We start from the raw sequence: 21581 nt of genomic DNA, 5'->3' as shown, positions 1-21581 counted from the left end.
CATTCAGTTCTACCGCTTCCTAAGGGCAAGTTCACCAGCCTCTTGAATTCTTCATTTCTTCTGTCTCTTCATCTAGGAAGGCATAGTTTCTTCCTAGAAGATAATTAATGACAATCTAAAGGAAGTATATGAAATATGGCTGAGTACAGTGCCTCATGCCTGTACTCCCAATACTTTGGGAGGTCCAGGCAAGAAAATGATTTGAGCCCAGGAGTTTGAGACCAGACTGGGTAACATGGAAAAACCCTATCTCTACAAAATATACAAAAAATTAGCTGGGTGTGCTGGCACACATCTGTGGTCCCAGCTATTCGGGAGGATCACATGAGCCCAAGGACGTCGAGGCTGCAGTGGGCCATGATCACACCACTGCACTCCAGTCTGAATGACAGAGTGAGACCATGTCTCAAAAAAAAAAAAAAAAAAAGAAAAAAAGGGGTGTGTGTGTGTGTGTGTGTGTGTGTGTGAAATGTTGCAGGCAATCAAAAATCTTAAACATTTCTTTGATGCTTCTGATCACTAATCCTATTTTTCCTCACTGAGGACATCCAGATAGAAAGACATTCACATGTATAAAGTCCCTAGTAGACAAATAATGACCCTCAAATATCTCTATGTCTTAATCCCTGGAAACTGTAAATATGTTAGATTACACAGCAAAAGGCAATTTAGACTATAGTTGAGATTAAAGTTGCTAATCAGCTGGTCTTAAACTATAAGAAGATTATCCTAGATTACCTAGGTGGGCCTAATAAATCCTTAAAATTGTATAATTGCAGAAGAATGTCCTGTCAGTGAGATGCTACATGCAAAGGACTTCATCCATGATTGCTTGTGTTAAAGGGATAGCACAAGCCAAGAAATGTGGGCACCACTAGAAGCTGGAAAGAGAATGGATTCTCCCCTAGAGCATATGGAAAGGAATGCAGCCATGCCAACACCTGGATTTTCACTCAGTAAGACACATGTTGCACTTCTGAACTCTATAACTTAATATATTCATATTGTTTTAAGCCACTAAGATGTGATGAATTGATATAGCAGCTGAAGAAAACAAACACACATACCCTGGTTTCTGCCAGATAAACTGCTTTACTTTCTTCATCTGTAGTTAACTTGACCCAGTTTTGAATGGCTTCCCCAGCCAAGTTATTGAAGAGCCAAGGAGAGGAGATCTGAACCTTGAAGAGACTGCCCTCATCAGAACACTGTACCTACTCTAGCAGTGGTTGTAGATACTCAGAAGAGCATGGACCTCTCACCTCCCTTGCTGCAGGCTTTTCTATGGCAACCTATTTTCATCCCAGCATTTTTTTAAAAATAAAGTTACAAGAGGGCACTATAGATTCACACTGAAGTGTTAGTCAACTAAGGTATCTAAATTGTTTTCACATAAATTATTTTTTTATTTTTTATTTTTTGAGATGGAGTATTGCTCTGTCATCAGGCAGAGCTCACTGCAACTTCTGCCTCCCAGGTTCAAGCAATTCTCCTGCCTCAGCCTCCTGAGTAGCTGGGACTACAGGTGTGCACCACAATGCCCCACTAATTTTGTATTTTTAGTAGAGACGGGGTTTCACCATGTTGTCCAGGATGGTCTTGATCTCTTGACCTTGTGATCCACCCAACTTGGCCTCCCAAAGTTCTGGGATTACAGGTGTGAGCCACCATGTCCGACCCACATAAATTACTTTTAAGGCACTTTTTCATTTTGGTAGTAACATTTTTGGAATCTCTTATATGGAGAAGATAATGTGTTCGTGACATTAATGGAATAATGAGAAATACGATGGCATCTACTCCATGAGTAGGCATTTAAGTTGAGCTTTGGCTACTTATTACCAACAGGTAATGTTTTGCCCAACTTCTCTCCCACTTTGCCAGCTCAACAGTCTCCTAAGCAAATGTGTGATTCCAGTCCTCCCTGATAACATGTCCCAGAAAATGGCTCATAAGACATAAGAGCCTGCTTCTCTGGTTTGCTCTGCTCAACGACCAGATTCCAACAGTGCCTTGTCTTTGAATTCTATGGTTCTAGGAGAGGGATGTTTCCTTCTCCAGTCTCGGCTCACAGGACACACAACAGTCAGGTCTGTAGCCCTCCTCTCTTCCCCACTTTCCTGTCTATAGAGAAGATTCAAAAAGGTGGCATTATCCAGCAAGCACTTTTCCTTGTAGAAAAAGTCAGAGCCAGAGATATAAACCTCTAGGAGACAACTTCAACTAATGGTTAAGGGTGTGGACTTTACAGGTAAAAGATCACAGATTTAAAAAAAAAAAAAAAAAAAAAAAAAAAAAGGGCACTATATAATAACTGTTTGGTTGCGTTTAACTTACTTCACCCTCTAACCTTCCTCTATAAAACAGAAAAAACTGTCATAGGTTTGTGGTAGGAACTACGTAAGACAGCTCATCCAAAACCCTTAGTACAGTGTTTGGATCAGTGTTGGTGTTCAAAATGTTTTAGCCATTTGATAATGAGGCTGATTATGATGAGGTTGATGATTCTGGAGAGTCATATACATAGTATATTAAAGACATGAGTACAAACAAAATCGCCAAGGAACAATTATGGAAAGAAAAGTAGAACAGGGGGAAAAAAACCACCACAGAACATTTGGTAACACTTATATTCAGGGTGTGTTAGATTACATTTTGCATAAATGGTCATAAAAACATGTTACTCCGACATGTTTTTCTAGGTCCTTGCCACTTCCCCCCTACCCCATCATGAAATAGTCTATTTCTCTTCCTCTTTAACCTGAGTGGGCTTTTTGATTACCTAGAGAAATAAAATGCATAAGGTTGAGGCTGGGCGTGGTGGCTCACGCCTGTAATTCCAATAGTTTGTGAGGCCAAGGTGGGTGGATCATTTGAGGTCAGGAGTTTCAGAACAGCCTGGCCAATTTGGTGAAACCCCATCTCTACTAAAAATACAAAATAATTAGCCAGGCATGGTAGAGGGCGCCTGTGATCCCAGCTACTGGGGGATGCTGAGGCAGGAGAATCACTTAACCCGGGAGACGTAGGTTGCAGTGAGCCGAGATCACGCCACTGCACTCCAGAGTGGGCGACAGAGCAAGACTCCATCTCAAAAAATAAAAATAAATAAAAATAAAAAATAAGTCTGCATGACTTCTAAGAATAGGTCTTACCTTGAAACATGTGTGTACCTTTGACTCGCTGAGCTGCCAAGTAGGATGTGTGGCTAACCTGAAAGCATATTGGAAAGTTTAGCCCATCATTGCCAGCTATAATATGGAAACTAGGAAACTAACCTAACTAAATAATCTAAGTAAGTAGATCTCCAAACAGAGCATTGAAGTTGCTGCCTGCCTTGTTCTAGCTGCCTATATAGTAAAGTGCAAGAGAAGAGAGACAACCTAAAGAAAGAATTGTTAAATATAAAGGAGCAAGGACTTGCTAGATAAAGAAAACATTTTCATTCTGAGCCTCTCTGGAGGTAAAATAACGCTAAAATTAAGAAATGAATTTAGGACAGAGAAAAAGTCTAGCATACAATCAAGAAAACATGATCTAAAGATAAAACCAAGAATATGACTGTAAAAACTTTTGTCAAGAAAAATTTAAGGTGTTATCTCAAACTGACAAAAGATTTACTAAGAATAGTAAGGCATGTCTCATAGATCCTTTCTATTACACATTGGGCTTCTAAGAATCTGAAGCACATTGTCCCACAATAGTCACACAGGAAGTCCAAAGTAGCACAAGAATTACACTGAAGAGATCTTTGGTTGTGGCTTTTATATAATGGAGTAGATTATAAAATTGATACACTTTTTAAAAAACACAAAGTTTTCAAAGGTATGAGATCAGCTTAGACTGAAAGCCACAGAGACAGTACAATATTAAAGAGGACTTTGGACTCTTGAACTTCTACAAGCAGAAAGCAGGCAGACAAAATTATTAAGCCTCACACACAGACTACATTTTATAGAAAAGGTAAAGCCAAGGGCTATGAAAAACTCATTCCCAGTACAACTGAACTTTAATCAAAGAATTGGCAACATATACCCAGGTACTTTTTCAGAATTACTATGAACCAATGAGTGCTCTACCTCAATTTCCCCTTTTTAAAACAGGAATGTCTACTGTGATTATTTTACCTGTCCCCCCATTATATGCTGGGTGCGAGAGAGAGCCAGACAGCATGTCACTTCCGTGTAAAGGTCTTAGAACAAGAAGAGATTCCTTAAGAAGTTGTACACAAGGAACCACACTACAGAGCCTTATACACTGAACCTTACTTATATGCCAAGATCCTCGTCTTTCAGCATGAGCCCAATGTCAAATGGAATGAGACTTTCTTTGGTAAGTGAGCAGGATGGGGTGTGTTTTAGGGGACCACGACACAGAGTGAATCTATTTCGCATGAAGAAACCAGAGGGCAGGTTGTGGTTAAGTTTTATTTTCCCAAGGTGGCCACAGAAATATTTCTCGTTCCACATGCTCTTGAAGAATCTTGTCTGATTCCCAGCAAGTGTGGAGTCTATTTCTCTTCCCCTTGAACCTGAGCAGGCTTTTGTGATTGTCTTGATGAATAAAATGTTTCAGAAGTGATCATTCATGACTTCTGAGGTTAGGTAATAAAACATTGGTTCTCTCTCTCCATCCTCTTGCACTTTTGAAGTCTTGAGCCACCGTGCAAAAAGCATGGCTACCTTAAAGTTGCTGTACTGAAAAACTGTGAAAATGTGAAAAGAGACACTATACAGTCAGAGAAAGATGCTCCAATTTCTGCAGTTTCTATCTATTCACATCTCCTCCCTCTTTCCCAGGAGCCAGACATGAGTGAATAAGCCTTCAGATGATTCTAGCCCAGCATTCCTGATTGCTGCTTAAGAGAACCTAAGTAAGAAAAACCAGGCTGAGCCAATCAACCTCCAGAACCATGAGGGATAAAAATAAAATGATTGTCATTGTTTTAAGCCAAGAAGTTTGGAGGTGGTTTGTTATGCAGCGATGGATAACCAGAACGCAAATTTTTCAAACACTGGAGGAAGTGGTGCAGTCACATAATGAAGCAGAACTAAGATGGGAGAGCTTTGTGGGAGCCAAAGGAAGAAATTCAAGAAAAATAAAGTATTCATCATTATAAAAGCCTTCAGAGAGGAAAAAAGAGAATGAGAACTAGAGAAAGGTCACCAAAAATTAAATGCATTTTCCATCTCTTGCCTGGAATGTAAAACTGATTTGTCTTCTAAACATAAAAACAGTATCAAATATAGAAAAGCACCAGCATATGTTCCCTCTACCAGGCTCCTTCTTGTCCCACTCTTCAAATTCTTTTTCTCCAACCTCATCCAAAAACCTCAATTAAAAAGGAAAGCAGCTCTCATTATTTATCACCTATGAGCAAGGCAAACACAATGTAGGTGATTTACATACATTATTCCCTTTAATAATAACAATCAGTCCATTAAACAAGCATTATCTTCATGTTACCGATGATTCATATAAGGTTTGGGAAAACTGAATCATTTAAAAACAAACAGCTAGTAAAAGGTGGACCCATTTTTTTAACCTTGTCTTGTATGATTTCAACAGGCCGAATGAAGACAACTGTAGTCAGCTTTTTATGATCAGATCTAGTCCGATGGAGACTAAACTAAACTATATTCTGATGACTTAAGTCCTGGTCCTCTCTGAACTCTTCCCTCCTCCATATGGCATCCTCCAGATGGTTGAGAGCTTGAGAGAGTGATCTGTGGCCATCAGTTTTTCTCTTCCCAACAATGCCAGTTCATGTATTACTTCCCCATAATCCCCTGGACTCCAAGACAACTGTCTTCTGTAGGCACACATTAAACCTTCTCTATAACAGCATGCGGAAGCTAAGCTCAAAATTCTAAAAATGAGCTGCAGAAAAAGTATATTTAATACAGGAATAAGGTTCCAGATTGTGTCCTGTTTACGAAGGCACATAGTGTGCTAATAGTAAAACCAAGCGAGTTCTACTTTTATAATGGTAGCCTAAAATGAATACCACCCACCCACACCCCCAGTATGCCCACACTCATGCTCCATCAGCGCAATTAAATCTTAAATTCACCTTGCTCTGAACTACACAGACAAATGGAATTTTGTGCACATATTTGTGTGGTTTGTTTACCATCTTCTCCAAACTGCTTTACCAATTGCAATGAAAGAACTAGCTCACCCACATATGCATTCTGGGCTTCTAAGTTTTAACTCACAAGATAAATGTACTTTCATAGTGATCTTGGAATAACCACTCAAATGAAACAGGTGTGGTTCATTGCCAGAAGCCATTGCTTCAAGCTATACTTGAGTATTCTATTTTCCATAAGATGCTAATAGTTATTCAGTAATAATAGAGTTTTGTGGGCAAATAATTTTCTGAAACACTGAAGCTCATTTTACTTTCTTGGAAATACACTGCACATTAGCATTTTAAAGATATAGGAAATTATCCAAGGTACAAATCTGTTTGTACTTAAACCAGGATTCCTGAAATTTATTTGGCCATAAGCTCTTATCTTCATATAATACTCATCATGTTTCTTGTAAAATATAACTCTTCAAGTAATATATTAGGGCAAACACCACTCTCTTTCCTTTCAATCAAGTTGCTTTGGATCAACTGATAGAACAATGAAGGCATGAGCTTTTATGCTTTTCAACCTGCTTAAATATCTAATGTTGATTATTAGAGAATATGAGGAAATATAGAAGCAAATCAAATGCTATTAATATGCAGAGGAGTTTGAGAAGAAAACACACAAAATTGAATATTCAGTTACTGAACACAAGCTCATTGTAGTTATTTCAGGGAAACAGTTTGAAATGGTAAAAAAGATTATGAGCTTCAGAGTCAAAATGGTCTGACTAAAATTCTATTTCTACCACTTATTAGCAGAATAAGTGCTTTTAAAACAAGATCATTTAATCTCCCTAAGCTTTATTGTCTTCCTTCTTGTATAAAATATGGATAAAAATAGCTATTTTGTAAATGTGGTTATGAGAATTAAATAAGCTATAGTATATAAAATGCCTTCCACATTATAGGCATGAAATGACTAATATTCCCCTTCCTTTCTCATTACTTTAATTCCTCATTTAATTTTATGTTGTTACAGATAAAATGATGGTCCCATTTGAACTTAAAAAGAACATACAATTTCAAGCTACTGACATTCAAACTCAAGTTTACACAACTACATAAATCCCTTAAGAACTGCAGGGAAAAAGGAAAAATAGGCCTCTCTAGGCTGTTCTTAAAGAATACCTAGGCACGATCTTAAAGGACGCGTCTTAAAGGAAGAGCTACTCAACTTTCCTACCAACTCTTCTTGTGCATCTTAAAGTTTTCCTTCCCAATGAAGAACCTCAAAATCATTCTGCCATTTAAAAAACATTAGAAAGAGAATTATGTGTCTACATCTATGTTTTCTTACTAAGAGATATGAAAACTTACTAAAATCAAATCAAGTTCTTATCTATATCATCTTCCTTCTTTGTGGCTCCCATAGCACCCAGCATAGTCCTCAGCTCCTACTACACCCTTTAGTGAATAATTATTGTTTTGAGCCATTCGATACTGTAGAAAGGTGCTATGGACTGAATTGTGTCTTCCCAGAATTTATATGGTGAAGCCTTAACTCCAACATGATGGTTTTGGAGATGAGGCCTTTGGAAAATCATTAGTCTTCCCCCTAATGATGACATTAGTGCCTTTATAGAAATAGACACAAGGGAGCTTGTTCGCTCCCTCTCCCTCTTCCTCTCTCCATCCGCAGCCTCCATGTGAGAACACACAAGAAGGTAGCTGTCTACAGGCCAGGAAGAGAGCCCTCAGCAGCAATTGACCATGCTGGCATCTTGATCTTGGGACTTCTAGCTTCCAGAACTGTGAGAAAATAAATTTCTGTTGTTTATGCCACCCACTCTATGATATTTGTTATGTTTGTTTCGTTAGACAGACTGAACTGCCTAAGACAAGAGGAGTAAGATTTGGAATGCTGAGAACTGAAACCAGTCAGTCAATTTTCCTCTCTGGTATTTTCCCTTTGTGGATTCAAACTCATGTTTTGAAATGCCACTTTTCAGTTGGTTGCATGAGAGCTGTAGAAATCAATCACCAGTCATTTCCCTTCTGGATGATCTCCTGAAAAAAGTTTTTATCATAGTATCTGTGAAACCTAAATCCTAGAAATCACAGATTTTAAACCCACGATTTTGAAACTTGGGTGGGGTAAGGGAAGTTACAGTGCCATATACAAAGTTTACTATCTGGTGAATCTAGAGGAGGGAAGCACTTACAATTATCAACTATATTAATCTATGACTATAAGTGGGCTGAAGCAGTGGATACAAGTACTAATAAAGATAATGATAATAGTAACAAGTATTTACTAGAAATCTATAACATACTTGTTATTTAATGCAGTTTAAAAAAGAGACATTTTTTAAAAGATCATTCTCTGAAATAATTCAGCTTTGGAAGACATAATTTAACAACCAAGAATAAAGAACACAATGAAAATACCAATATCTAAGTAGTATTCACATAGGAGCCTTCAAGTCAAATCATAAAATAAGTAATATAAACAAGGTAGTCCACTGGGCTTCAGAGAGAAAGACAGAACAAATATTGCTCACATGTTTTGTTCCAGAACCCTGGTAAATTTTTTAAAAACTTGGAGAGACACTAAAGAAATTAATGCATTCCACCTACCAAATGGCAACCCATCAACTATCAAAAGTGAGGTAAAGTTTTAACTATCGAATTAAAATGAATAATGCATTTCAAACAGAAAAGGGGGTATAAGAGATAGATATAAGGATAGCGATATGAATACTTGTATTATAAAACTATAACCTGGATATCACAAGAGAAGGTATAAAAGTTTCTGCTTTATTGTCTTCATCAACATAATTTTTGGTACCCAAATCTTTCCAAGACCAAGATTTCCCCCTGATAGGGTCCAGGATGACTAATTAAAGTGGGATTTTGAAGATAAAGTTGCCACTCTTTCCATTCGACTTTCAGAAGGTGTTGGCTGCCTCTGTGTTCTCCCCTGTGGCACCAGCTGACCTCTTTCAGGGTGCTGGAGCTTGCTGTTCCCTCGAAGAATCACTCTTCTATGGCCCCTGCACTAACCCCAGGGCTTCTGCAGTTGCTGATGTTCCAACCCCATTCCCACAGCAATCAATTCTCTCCATAAGGAAGAAAAGAATTGCCAACATTGTTATGACTCATAGGATCACAAACAGGAAAGTCTCATTCTTTCGAGTTCTTATGATGTCCTTGAGGTTGTCAATTAGTTAATTGCCTTGTTCTTGTCATTTTCAACAGCTACCTTTCCTGGCATGGAAATCAGCATGTTTCCTGAGGAGCTAGGCCAAAGGCAAAAGAGGCAAGATTCTACAGAGAGTGACACTCAAAATCACCTTCCTCCAATCTCAGTGCTCAAATAGTGTCCCTGAACTATTTTGTAGATAGACTCTGTTCTAGGAAAGTATTTTTCCCTCATACCTGGTATATTACTTAAACATGACAGGTTTTACCCTTAAATTTTTAGAAGTATCAGTCCTGAGGCTATTGTTAGTTGCTGTGATAATTATCTAAAATGCCAAACTTGGCTCTCCTAGTCATGTTTAAATTCCTTTAAAGAACTCATAGAACAGACACTCTTTGGTCATTCTGACTTTCAGTGAGTATATTTAATTGTGAGGCAAGTATTACAGAATTGGTGTCTAATACAATGTTATATATAACTCCTATTCTGTGATAAATATTTAAAGGCAGTAATCATAAGTAAAAACCCACTTGCTATACATATAAGGAGTTTTATGAGCTAAAATCCATTTTAAAAAGAGTTACAAACACTGAGATATATAAAATATGTAAGATGCAAACCACTATTGTGAGAAAGTTAAATTAGGTAAACATGGGAATACATTACACTTTTAATGTGAAGATCCTTAACACATCCCATGGAAAAAGAGATGAAATGTATTTTTTATGTAAGTGTACTTAAGTATTCCAGACAATTTCATCACCAGGAGATTAGAAATGACTAAGTAAAATAGAATCAACTGGTACTATCTCTGAACACAATATAATAAATGGACAAAAACCAGGTTTGTTGAGGACAAATTTTTATCTTTGTTTCCACAGATAGAATGAGAAATGAGAGTTCTCAGAATTTTGGGCACGTACACTCAAGTAAAATGCCTTATTACTGAACAATCCATAAAGAACAAGAAGCCTTGAAATCAAGCTTGACAGAAAATGTGAAGCTACTGACAATTTGTGAAACTATTGACAATTGTCCCTGTAGCATCTCAAACTGAGCAGTAGCAACTTTTATACACAATAGAGTTACTGCGGCTAGAGATAGATCTCCCATAAGCCTTATCAATTATTGAGCTATGAATGTGATATGATACATTGCCAAAGATACTGAAATTTCCTATGTCTCTTGGAAAACAATGGAAGAAATAAAATTCACAACCATTGTAAAGGTTGGTCAGAATTATTTTTAAAATGAGTAATGTATATTGGGATTTTAATTTTGCAGTCAAAATCCAACTTTCTTTTATATACACATCAGTCAGATTTGTCTGAATTAAGTTCATCTAATATTTATATATATATTCCACTGAGGTTATTGTTCATAAAATAAGCATATGTTTTTCTAATAATTCGTAGAGATAAAGAAGCCCTCCAGCAGCACTGCATTTCATGATAAGCAGATGGAAAGTTTACTTTTATGGGAGGGTTTTCCAAGGTTGACTCCTCGTAATTCAGAAGGGTAGGAGTGAATGTTATTTTCTGCTCTAAGAGTTAGCACATGTACTGTACAAGTATGACACCCATCATCTCACTGTCACTGCTGGAAGGTTGTAGGAGTATTTGAAAAAAAATGCATCTTATGAAAGCAGGTGCTGTTGTATGTAACAATATACTTTGATGTCTGACTGGTCTCTTGGGCAATTATTGCTTATTTGTATTCTTTTGCTTCATTTGCCAGCATTTGTTTTGGTTTGCCTGTTTCTTCTTGTGTATAAAAAATTCAGTGATTAACACTAAGCAAAATGTAAATTATAGGATTTAAAGTTAATCTGATTTAATTACTTATATGTGTATATAAATGTTATTGTTAAGCAATTTCCATCGGGAAGTACTATGAATGGGTTGGTAATAAGTCTAGTGTAAATTTCTATTTATGTAAATCTTAAGAGAATTAAATGCCTGAAATGTTGCTCTCCATTTTTTCTATTTCTTTCAACTTTGGTAATATGAACACATGATAAAAACAACAAGGCAATAACTACAACTTTAGCAAAATCATTTTTTGTCATGTCAATACATTCTGGGCCATTTGAACAGTAAAAATGTCTTATAGAAAAGCAAAAGCTTTTCATAATAACAGAGTAAAAATATATCAAAACTCATAAGTCAACATGATATTAGAAAAAAAGAGCACATAAGTTTTAGAATCAGACAGATCTGGCTAGGTTGGAATCCCAGCCTTGCTATTTGTAATGTGGTTGATATGGTTTAGATTTGTGTCCCTGCCCAAATCTCATGGTTAATTGTAATTCCCAATATTGGAGGAGGTGATTGATCATGGGGGCGGATTTTCCCCTTGCTGTTCTCATGATAGCGAGTTCTCACAAGATCTGGTTGCTTAAAAGTGTGTAGCACCTCCTGATTCACTCTATTCCTCATGGTTTGGCCATGTAAGACATGCCTGCTTTCCCTTCACCTTCTGCCATGAATGTAAGTTTCCTGAGGCTTCAGCTATCCCTGCGCTTCCTGTATAGCCTGCAAAACCATGAGCCAATTAAACCTCTTTTCTTTGTAAATTACCCAGATTCAGGTATTTCTTTGTATAAGTAGCATTGTGAGAACACACTAATACAGTGGCTTTGGGAACATTAATATTTTTCATTTTTTTTAATGAGGAAAAAATGGACAAATACATCTGCCTCTAACACAATTCTACTTCTGGTTATATAACCAAAAGAATTGAAAGCAGGAATTTGAACAAATACTTGTATGCTAGTGTTCATAGCAGCATTATTTACCATAGCCAAAAGGTGACAACAGTCCACATATCCATCAACAGATGAATAAAAATTGGTATATACATACAATGGAATATTGCTAAGTCATAAAAAGGAATGAAATTTTGATGCATGCTATAACATGAGTGAAACTTTAAAATTTTATGCCAAATAAAACAAGACAAAAAGGGACAAATGCTGTACCATTCCACTTATATGGGCTAACTAGAGTAGAAAAATTTATAGAGACAGAAAATAAGATAGAGGTAACCAGGGGCTGAGGGAAGGCAGAAGTGATGAGTTGGTTAATGGATAAAGAGTTTCTATTTTGGATGATGAAAATGTTCTGGAAATGGAGAGTGATGATTAATGCAACTGAATTATACACTTGAAATAGTTAAAATAGTAAATGTTATATGTAATTTACAACAATAAAAAGACACTTGCCTCAAAGAGTTGTGAAGATTATATAGCCTATCTTTTAAAATACTAGCACAAATAGGCATCTGACAAATGCAACTCAACTCACCCCCAACTCCTTTTCCTTTCCTTTTTAGAGAATAGCATACATGATTTTAAGCAATGTTGAGTTAATTTACACTGGCAAAGAGAAAGGAAGAGAAGCTAGAGGAGTCCATGTATATTGTCTTGATGAGAAATATAAACACAAATATTTTTGCCAGAGAGCTCCTGGCCCACTAGTGGTCCTTTGTATTAGATTAAAATGGCTCTGCGACTTCTCAATAAGTGGTCTATATTCTGTTATTATAAATCCTCTGGGCTTCAAAACTCTATTTAAAATGGTGTGAGTACAAGTTAAGGTTATTTTCCCTTACCAGAGAATGTATTTTTGTATTTCTTTGAAGCAATACTTGAAATAAACATAATTCACTTATTCATATAGACCACAAATTTTTAATGAGCATTAAATGTATAGGGAACAGAAGGCCTCAAGACTTGTAATACTACATTCTTATCCTTTGAAAATGTAGTAAAGACAAGAGATAAAAATAACAGATTTTCTTCTAGGTCATGGAAATTCCTTAGGACTGTGTTCAAGGTATACTCATACTATAAAAGGCATTTTTGTTGCTTATATTGCCATTAAACCTCATTTCTTTTTTTTTTTTTTTTTTTCCCCAGCCCAGAGGTCTTTTATTTATTTATTTATTTTTAACACCTATTATGCCATGAATTCATAGGGAATAGGTTCCAGCAGCTCAGGCTCCTTCCCATTGGTTCTCAAAAAGTGTGCTTCTCTGGGTGGAGCAGGCTGGCGCTTCAGTTGAACCCAGGCACCTTTCTCTTTGGCTTCTTTCTTTTTCTGATCATTTTCCTTCACGCGTTTCAGGAAGCTATCTCCGCTCTTAGAGTGCTTAATGTGCTCAATACGCACATTAATTCTCTTGGCAAGAATCTTGCCCTTGTTTGTTTACAACAATGCCAACAGCATGCTGGGTAACATTGTAGACTCTCCCAGTTTTGCCATGGTAACACTTGTGGGGCATTCCTTTTTGAACAGTACCCATTCCCTTGATGTCTACGATATCACCTTTCTTATAGATTCGCATATACGTGGCCAAAGGAACAACTCCATGTTTTCTAAAAGGCCTAGAGAACATATATCGGGTGCCTCTCCTCTTTCCCTTCGTGTTCGTCATTTTGGCGAATTAATTTTTACGTGAATTAAATCTTTCTTGTCAACCAAATTTTCCGTGATGGTGTATCTCAAACAGCATCTGGAAGATGGCGGTTCCGGCCAAAAGGGACCTCATTTCTATTTACCTCTTCCCTCTAGCTTCTCCTACAGCTCCTAACTGCTCTTTGAAGTATGTGTGTCTATATGTATTTATGTATATATACACATATACACAAACACCTGCTAACATATCAATATCTGCACAAATACATATTTATGTATCTATAAACATACATACACACACGTAAAGAGAGGGAAGGTGAGAGAAAGAAGTTATTGGAAATTAACTCTAGTGCCTTCTCTACTACTCTTCTGTCTTCTTTTTACTTGCAAGTTGAGTAAATTATGGTAATTTTCTCAAATCCCTCCTATGCTCCTTAATCTAGTGTACTGTTTCCAACCTAATTATATTTCCTTTTCAAGGTTCACCAACAACTCTCCTGTTGTAGAATCCCAGAATCCAGTGGCATTTTTCAGGCTGATTTGCTGCGAAGTTTTTGCTGTATTTGACTTTACCCATCATTTTTGAAATTCCCCCATACCTTGGCGTCTACCCTTCACAAAATCTGATTCTTCCTCTTCATCTCAATCAGCTCCTCTGTGTATCACTCCATTTTTTTGTCCTACACCTAAATTCTGCCGTTCTCCAATACTCAGTGCATTGTTTTATTTCCTTGTTTCTTTACAGTCCTGTCCTAGAAATGTCAGTTCAGGGTAGCCTATGACCTTTCAAACCATACTTCCATTTGTATCCTTTGGCCTGATTCCCAAAACTTATTTAAGATGACTAGTGAAAATTTTCACTTACATGTTTTGTCAACATCAAAAACAACATTGTCAAAATCCAACTCATTAATTTTTCCTCTTTCCCCAAATTCATCTCCATAACCTTTTCATTGATCCAACTATTTGCTTGGGAAATTGGACTCAAAACTATCAATTCATCTGTGATTTATTTTTGTTAGTTCTTCAACATGATATTCATAAATATTTAGGGAGCCTAAATTCCCACCTACTCCACCCTCACTCAGGCCCTCGACATATCATGGCTGGATTACTTCAATAGCCCTCAGTTGTACAGATTTCAGTCTTTCTTATAAGCTGCTAGAAGACCAATCTTCAATATTATGACTTAAAAATTGTACGCCTTTTTTAAGTTGAAATGATTAGAAATGATTACAACAGAAATGCTTCATGAACAACTCAGATCCATTAATTACTTTTGCCTTCTAAATCAAATAAAAACTTTGGAATCTGGATGTGACATTTTTTATGAACTGAAATCACCCTCCCTACCTATGATCTACCTATTATTCCCCAAGATATAATTTACATTTAATTATCCAGTTAATCAACCTCCTGCCCACTCACTTGTTGACCATACTTACTTCTGCATATTCGCTCCCTCTGCCTAGTGAAGTTTTGCCACCCCTCTAGAATGAACCAAAAGCATTCTCTTTTATGGAACATTCAGATATATTCTGCAACCCAATGTCATTTTCCTTTAACTTCTTTGCCTTTGTGATGTAATTTAGCAAATAATGATATCCTTGATTATTATTTATCCTTAATTCAAAATACCTCCACTTTGGTATAGTTCAGAATTTGTTTCTAGAGTTTAAATTTTTGCTTTGCTGTCTAGCAAATGCATGGCTTGCAGAAATTTTTACTTCTGAGTACAATTTGAGTTTCTTCAAAGGGATACCTTTTCATAGTATTAATGGGAAATATAGTTGATATATAATAGTGATTAACTATTGGTGCTATAACAATTAACAGCTGTAACCTCACACGTAGTAGTAGCTCAAAATAACACAAACTTACTATCTTAGAAGGTAAGAAGTTTAAATGGGCTGGCAGGCCTATGCTTATTCTCGAAGCTCTAGGGAAGAATCCATTTCCCTTCCTTTTCCATCATCCTGAGGCTGCCCACATTCCTTGGCTCACAGTCCCACATTACTGCAAACCTTGCTTCCACAGTCACATCTCCTCTGACTTTCCTGTCTCCCTCTTTCATTGATAAGGAGCCTGTGATCATATTTGAGCTCTCCTCAATATTCCAGGATAAACATCCCAAATGAAGACCCATAGTTTAATCACATCTGCAAAGTCTTTTTTACATGCAACATAACATATTTACAAGTTCTAGGAATAAGAATATAGACATCTTCAGTCTACTGTATATTACCTAATATATATCAGTTCCTTTCTCTCATCGCCTAAATTATAAACTACATAAAGGCAAATACGAAGCTTCATTCTCCCTTCTGTTGCCTTTCCAACATTTACATGGTGCAGATGCTAAAAGAAAGGACTGTTAATTTTTATCAGACTCTATGAATGTCATATTTGATGGGATTGAATTATTCACTCCCATCTCCATTACACAGCCCATTTTGTAGGACTGCTATAAGCAGACCCTACAGGCTAGCACAGAAAACAGCAAAAACATATTTCAATCCATCCCCAGTAGGGCTAATTCAAGACTTTAATTTTGTTCCCAGCCCTACAATAACTGTTTCGTTCTAATTTGTTTGGGTAACTTCACCTGACTTCTCAGAATTTTCTTTCATAAAAAGTATATAATTTGCCATTTATACTTTCATATTTCAACTAAGAATTTGAGGAACAAGTATTTATTCCTCATATGAAAATAGAAATTCTATTACAAATAGTCATAATTTTTCAATAATTATTTTATAAAACCAATCTCTAACTACAAATGGTTAGGAGAATATATATTCTGTTTTGCTTTTAAGCTTCACAAGGTGGTATACAGTGTCATAATTCTTCTCTTAAGAAAAAATAAAATATCATCTTCATTCTCAAATAGTTAAACCATCATATAATCTTCTTAGGAGATATGTGGACATAAAAGTCTATACTTCAACATAGAAAGCCTCCGAATTAGAATTTGGAGTTTTCTTCCTTTGATACAATTTTTTAAAGACACATGTTTTCCCAGGTCATTTCAAGTTTCCTTGGCTGTGAGTTGAGTTTTTATGTTATCCTGAGAACACAAAATTCCACTAAAGCAGTCATCCTGGTCATATCTGTAGGGTCCCCTGGCTCCCCCTGCTTTCTTTCTATGTCATGACTAAAAAATCGCAAAGTGCCCAGCCAGCTGCAGGTGTTTCCCAGTAGGCTTGAACCAGGGCCTTGAACATTCCCAGGCACTCATAAAGGTATCCAGATTGTTGCCCAAAACACTGAAAGAAACTGGCCCCAACCCTGAGCCAAATTCCTTAAGCCTTCATATGTACTCCATACCTGCTCATAGAGGGCATGCCACGGTAGAACATTCCTATCCTCTCACTGTCGTCCATCACGAGGACATTCAGCAGCATTCTGTGCATAAGTTCCCCTGATAAATCATCCTGGGGCTTCGCATTTCTTTCTCTGGAATCCCAATCAGCACCACATCAAGATGGCTGGAGCACTCACTTGTGGGAATTTCCCTGCCTCTACTTTTGGGGCAATGCCAGCCTCTGGGTCAGCAGTACAAGACATCAACTTAGCTATCACAACTGAAAATGAAACATCAAAAATGCCTCTGAACATGCACATCTGTAGAACACACACACAGTCATGTGCGTACACACACACAGAGTTGTGAATGAAAACAAACAGAAGGAATGAGTCTAAATCAACCACTAACATAATGTTACAGAGGTCACTTAATCAGGAACTCAAACTTAATCATTGGAGTCTATGCTACATGCAAGCCCAGAAAGCCTTTCACTGGTAGATATGTCCCTCGTGCCTGAGGAATTTTGCATTCACAAATTAGCAAAAGATAATGTGTCACGGCTTTGACCTTCTTAGACCTTACTTGGTTGAGTCATACTTCTAATGTTGTTTTAATGTGATTTTCTGAATTGAATTAATTGTTAACTTGTTCCAGTGTGAAGACTTTTTTTTTTTAAACCAGGATTTTATCTGTTTCCGTTTCCTACTATTAGGTGTTACTATTCCCTGAGGAAAATAACCCCCAAGGCATCAAAGCTTTCACAGGCAGCAAAAGAAAAACTTATTACCAAGTTTTGCTATCAGACCAAAATGCCAAGTTACACACAATTGTCTGCCGCTTTCTCTACCAGAAAAACAAAAAAAATCTCAGGGTTTGATATAATGCTAAATCTTTTCATGACATCAAAGCCTCCCTTTTAGATTACTTTTCCTCCTACATTTGAAGATTATAAATTATGTATAATTCATTTTATAATTTATAACAAAAACATATATAATATAAATTTCTAGAAAACTTAAAGATGGTTACAGAAGCTCCAACCATTTCTATCTGGAGAAACTTAACTTTGCATACTACAAAACAAAACAATCTCTTTTACAAACCACCCACCCCCTCCCCCACATAAATATATAACTTCCTCTAGTTGCCACATCATTTTAAAATTTGAAATTTTCATTCCAAATTAAATTTTTTAAACTGTAAGCACTGGATGTGGAAAGCCCCTGTGTAAGCCGTATTGAGAGATTCAGATCTGAACATGGGCTTCGCCTGCAAAGAGCTATATGTAAAAATAGAGTGATAAAAGAGGATCTCTAAACCTCATATCTTAGAATTATATCCCTTTGTTGATCAAACTTCCCCCCGCCATGGAGAAACTACCAATATTATATACACAAAGTAGCTTCTGGGAAAAACAGAAAGGTTAAGTCAATTTTATCATCCTTATAAATGATAAAATGATATATATATATTGAATACCAACCAAGGGCAGACTAAATATATTCTATTACATTTTCCTGCAGAATTTCCATTAAAAGTACAAGAGAAAATGTGTCTATCCACAAAGGAATCTGGCAGTAAAGGAAAAATGCAGTACCTTTGTGTAGAACACAGGGTCTTGAAATATCTGACCCCCACATCTGTGATCTCATAAAGCAGGAAAATGTTGAGGACAGAAGAATTCCTGCTGAGAACAAGAGAGAGACAGAGAGTTCTCTACTCACACGGTTTGGGTGGACTCTTCCCAGGGGCCAGGAGGTCTTCTACTGCAATGATCCAACCTCTGCTGGCCCCCTAAACGCTGACTCACTTATCCACAACAATAATTGATTCCTCTACTATAAATGCAGCTAAAGGAAAAGATAGGAGTTTTTAAGCTCATTTTAAGTAAATGTTTCCAAAGAGAGAAGTATAAAGTCTTTTTCCTCCCCTACCTTTCTCTATCCCTCCCCGCCTTTCTCTCATTTATCAGTCTCAGACACAAAAGCTCAGATATTATTTCACATGTTTTTTTCTCTGAAGCCAAATAATTTAAGAGCCATGTGCAGCCACACAGAGAGTCATAAAGGTGATAATGATGTCTTCCTATAAGTCATGTAGGTTTGAAGTTCCACAGCCCTTTAGAAGCTCACTGAAATGCTGATTGAATGGAATGTGTATGTGACTTGAGATAGAATCACAGGTTTGGTAGTTAAGTGGACTCCCAAATTAGGACAAGGTGAGACATTTCGGCCATCACATTTAACAGTCATGTGCACTTGGGCTAGTTCTTTATCTTCTATAAGCCTTCATTCTCTCTTAGGTGAAGTGAGGACAATGATACTTACCTTATAGCATGATTGTGAGGTATGCTGCAGATGGTGGTATCACAGCATCTAGAGCCCTATATTTAGAATGTAATAACTGCTCAATAAATGTTGTATTAAAAAAAAAGAAAGGAAACAAGTAAATGCAATATGAGGAAGATTTCTAAAATCTGTTGATATCCTTTTTCTGCTTTGGCAAGTAGAAGATATTGGTGGCTGAGGGTCACAGTGACTTTTCAGCATCGACCTAAGTCAGAGCTACAGGTTTAGCAGGATACCATACCAGAATGAATATCTGCCCCAGAACCTACCTGTTTTTCTTGTCCCTCATTCTTTCCTTCCTTTTATAAAAATCTACATTGAGTAACTACTGTGGTTAGATTGTGCTATAGGCTCGTGATAGAGAAATAATATTATAGTTAATGTTTCAGGGAAGTCCCCATCTAGCTGGGAACAGGGAGAAGTCAAATGGTAGTCATTAGGAAATCAGTGTTAGGACAGGTATGTTCCAAGGTGTTTTAAAACATCAAAGGGAGGTCAGCTGAATTGGATCGGGAGATTGAGGGATGTCTTCTCAACAATGATAATTAGGAAGAACCCAGCCAAAACACATGGATATTCAAAGCTTCTGTCTATTCAACACATAACACACTCAGCATAAAATAAGCCTTAAGGCCACGTGTACATAAGGAACTACTTTCTGATTTGGCTCACTGAGCACCAGAATCTTCACTATCAGATTATCAGGTCAGTACTCCCAGTACTTCAGGTAGCTAAGTATAAAAACACATGAAAAAGTTATTTAATTCAGAGATTTATGAAGTCCACAAAAGGTTTTGTTAACAACGACTGTGTTCTCACTGTGAAATAAGAATGACCTACATTTTACTAGAGAGCTGAAAAAGAAAAACGAATAAAACAAGCTACAAAAGATTTACAGTGTGATCCTGTCAAATTTCACTTCTCTCTTCTCTAAGGAACTAATGAAAATGCTTAGCAGACCAATGTTTTAGCAAGGTTTCCATTTTTCTTCTTGTATGATCCACATTTTTCTGTTCCACTCTTTTCTTTTTTATTTGCCAGCCTAAGCTGGTATTACTTTCTTGAATTGGGGTTGCTGCTACTATATAAGATTTTTCCATCGGTATGAATGTGACAGCATTTACTTAGTTTATTATATTTGCAGAAACTAGAACTACTGTGTGTTTAGGTGCACAACAAACATTTGATGTAGGAACAAATGCCTCCCCACAAAAAAATAAACACTGAACTTGATAGAAAAAAAATTTTTTTAACTCTGCACAGTCTTTTACTCCATATCCTTCTTTAATCTAGTTTCAGAGCTGTGTCAATGGCAAATATTACATTTTGTTCTTTGTGGCTAGAATAGGTCTGAATTGGAACTGGAACACAAATTGAAAATGGAAGTGCCATTGGATAGAAATATGGCTGTTTCTATTGAATCAGTTAGGACTCTTGGTGTCTAACCTTGACAACCCACCACTGAGTAGAACACACAGGAAGGAACACGAAAGGAATTAAATGGGTGGATTGGATCGGGAGCTGCTTTGTATTCATCATTCAGGTGTCTGGAGGGTCATGTAGGAAGTAATAGTCTGGAGTTGAACCCTGACAGGTCATATGAGCCATGCCATGAGGTTAGACGAATATCAGGTGCAGTAGGGATGCAATTAGATTCAAAACTAAACTTTGCTGACATTTGTAGAAATTATAGAAAATTATGTATTTTAATAGTCCATTTAAATAAAATTTAGTGAAATAGCCACATTCAGATACTGCTAATTAAAGTGTAGTTTTGTATCAACACTTCTAAAGAGTAGTTTAACAAAATATTTCAAAGATAACTTTAAAAATCTATAACCTTTGGTCAAGATTTTTTATTTTGAGGAATTTATCCTAAGAAAAATCAGACATATACTAACATGTTTTTATCTGCAAATATATTATGTACAATGTTAATTACAATGTAGCTAAAAATAGTGAAACATTTAAATAACCCAAATATTCAATATTAGTCTTGATTATCTAAATTACAGCTTATCTATTTAACAGAAGATCATGTAACTTATAAATCATGTTATGCCACATGCATTCTCAATAGGCACTAAAATTGATGCTTTGGGGGAGTTAAAAATCCTGCTCTTTCTATATAAAATGCACAGATATAAATAAGTGCACAAACAGATATACAATGTATCTGTGGTATTAAAATTCCATGGAGGAAGCAATTATGTAGAAAATGTTT

At 36.6% G+C, this 21581-nt stretch overlaps 1 pseudogene; it reads right to left on the bottom strand.

Moving 5' to 3' along the window:
- Nucleotides 1-13174: 13174 nt before the first annotated feature.
- On the bottom strand, nucleotides 13175-13846 carry LOC119624475 (large ribosomal subunit protein eL21-like; annotated as a pseudogene).
- Nucleotides 13847-21581: the final 7735 nt, after the last annotated feature.

The sequence above is a fragment of the Chlorocebus sabaeus genome, chromosome 1 (assembly GCF_047675955.1).
Source record: "Chlorocebus sabaeus isolate Y175 chromosome 1, mChlSab1.0.hap1, whole genome shotgun sequence".
In the NCBI taxonomy this organism is placed as follows: Eukaryota; Metazoa; Chordata; class Mammalia; order Primates; family Cercopithecidae; genus Chlorocebus; species Chlorocebus sabaeus.
This window is presented reverse-complemented; position numbering and strand designations above follow the sequence as displayed.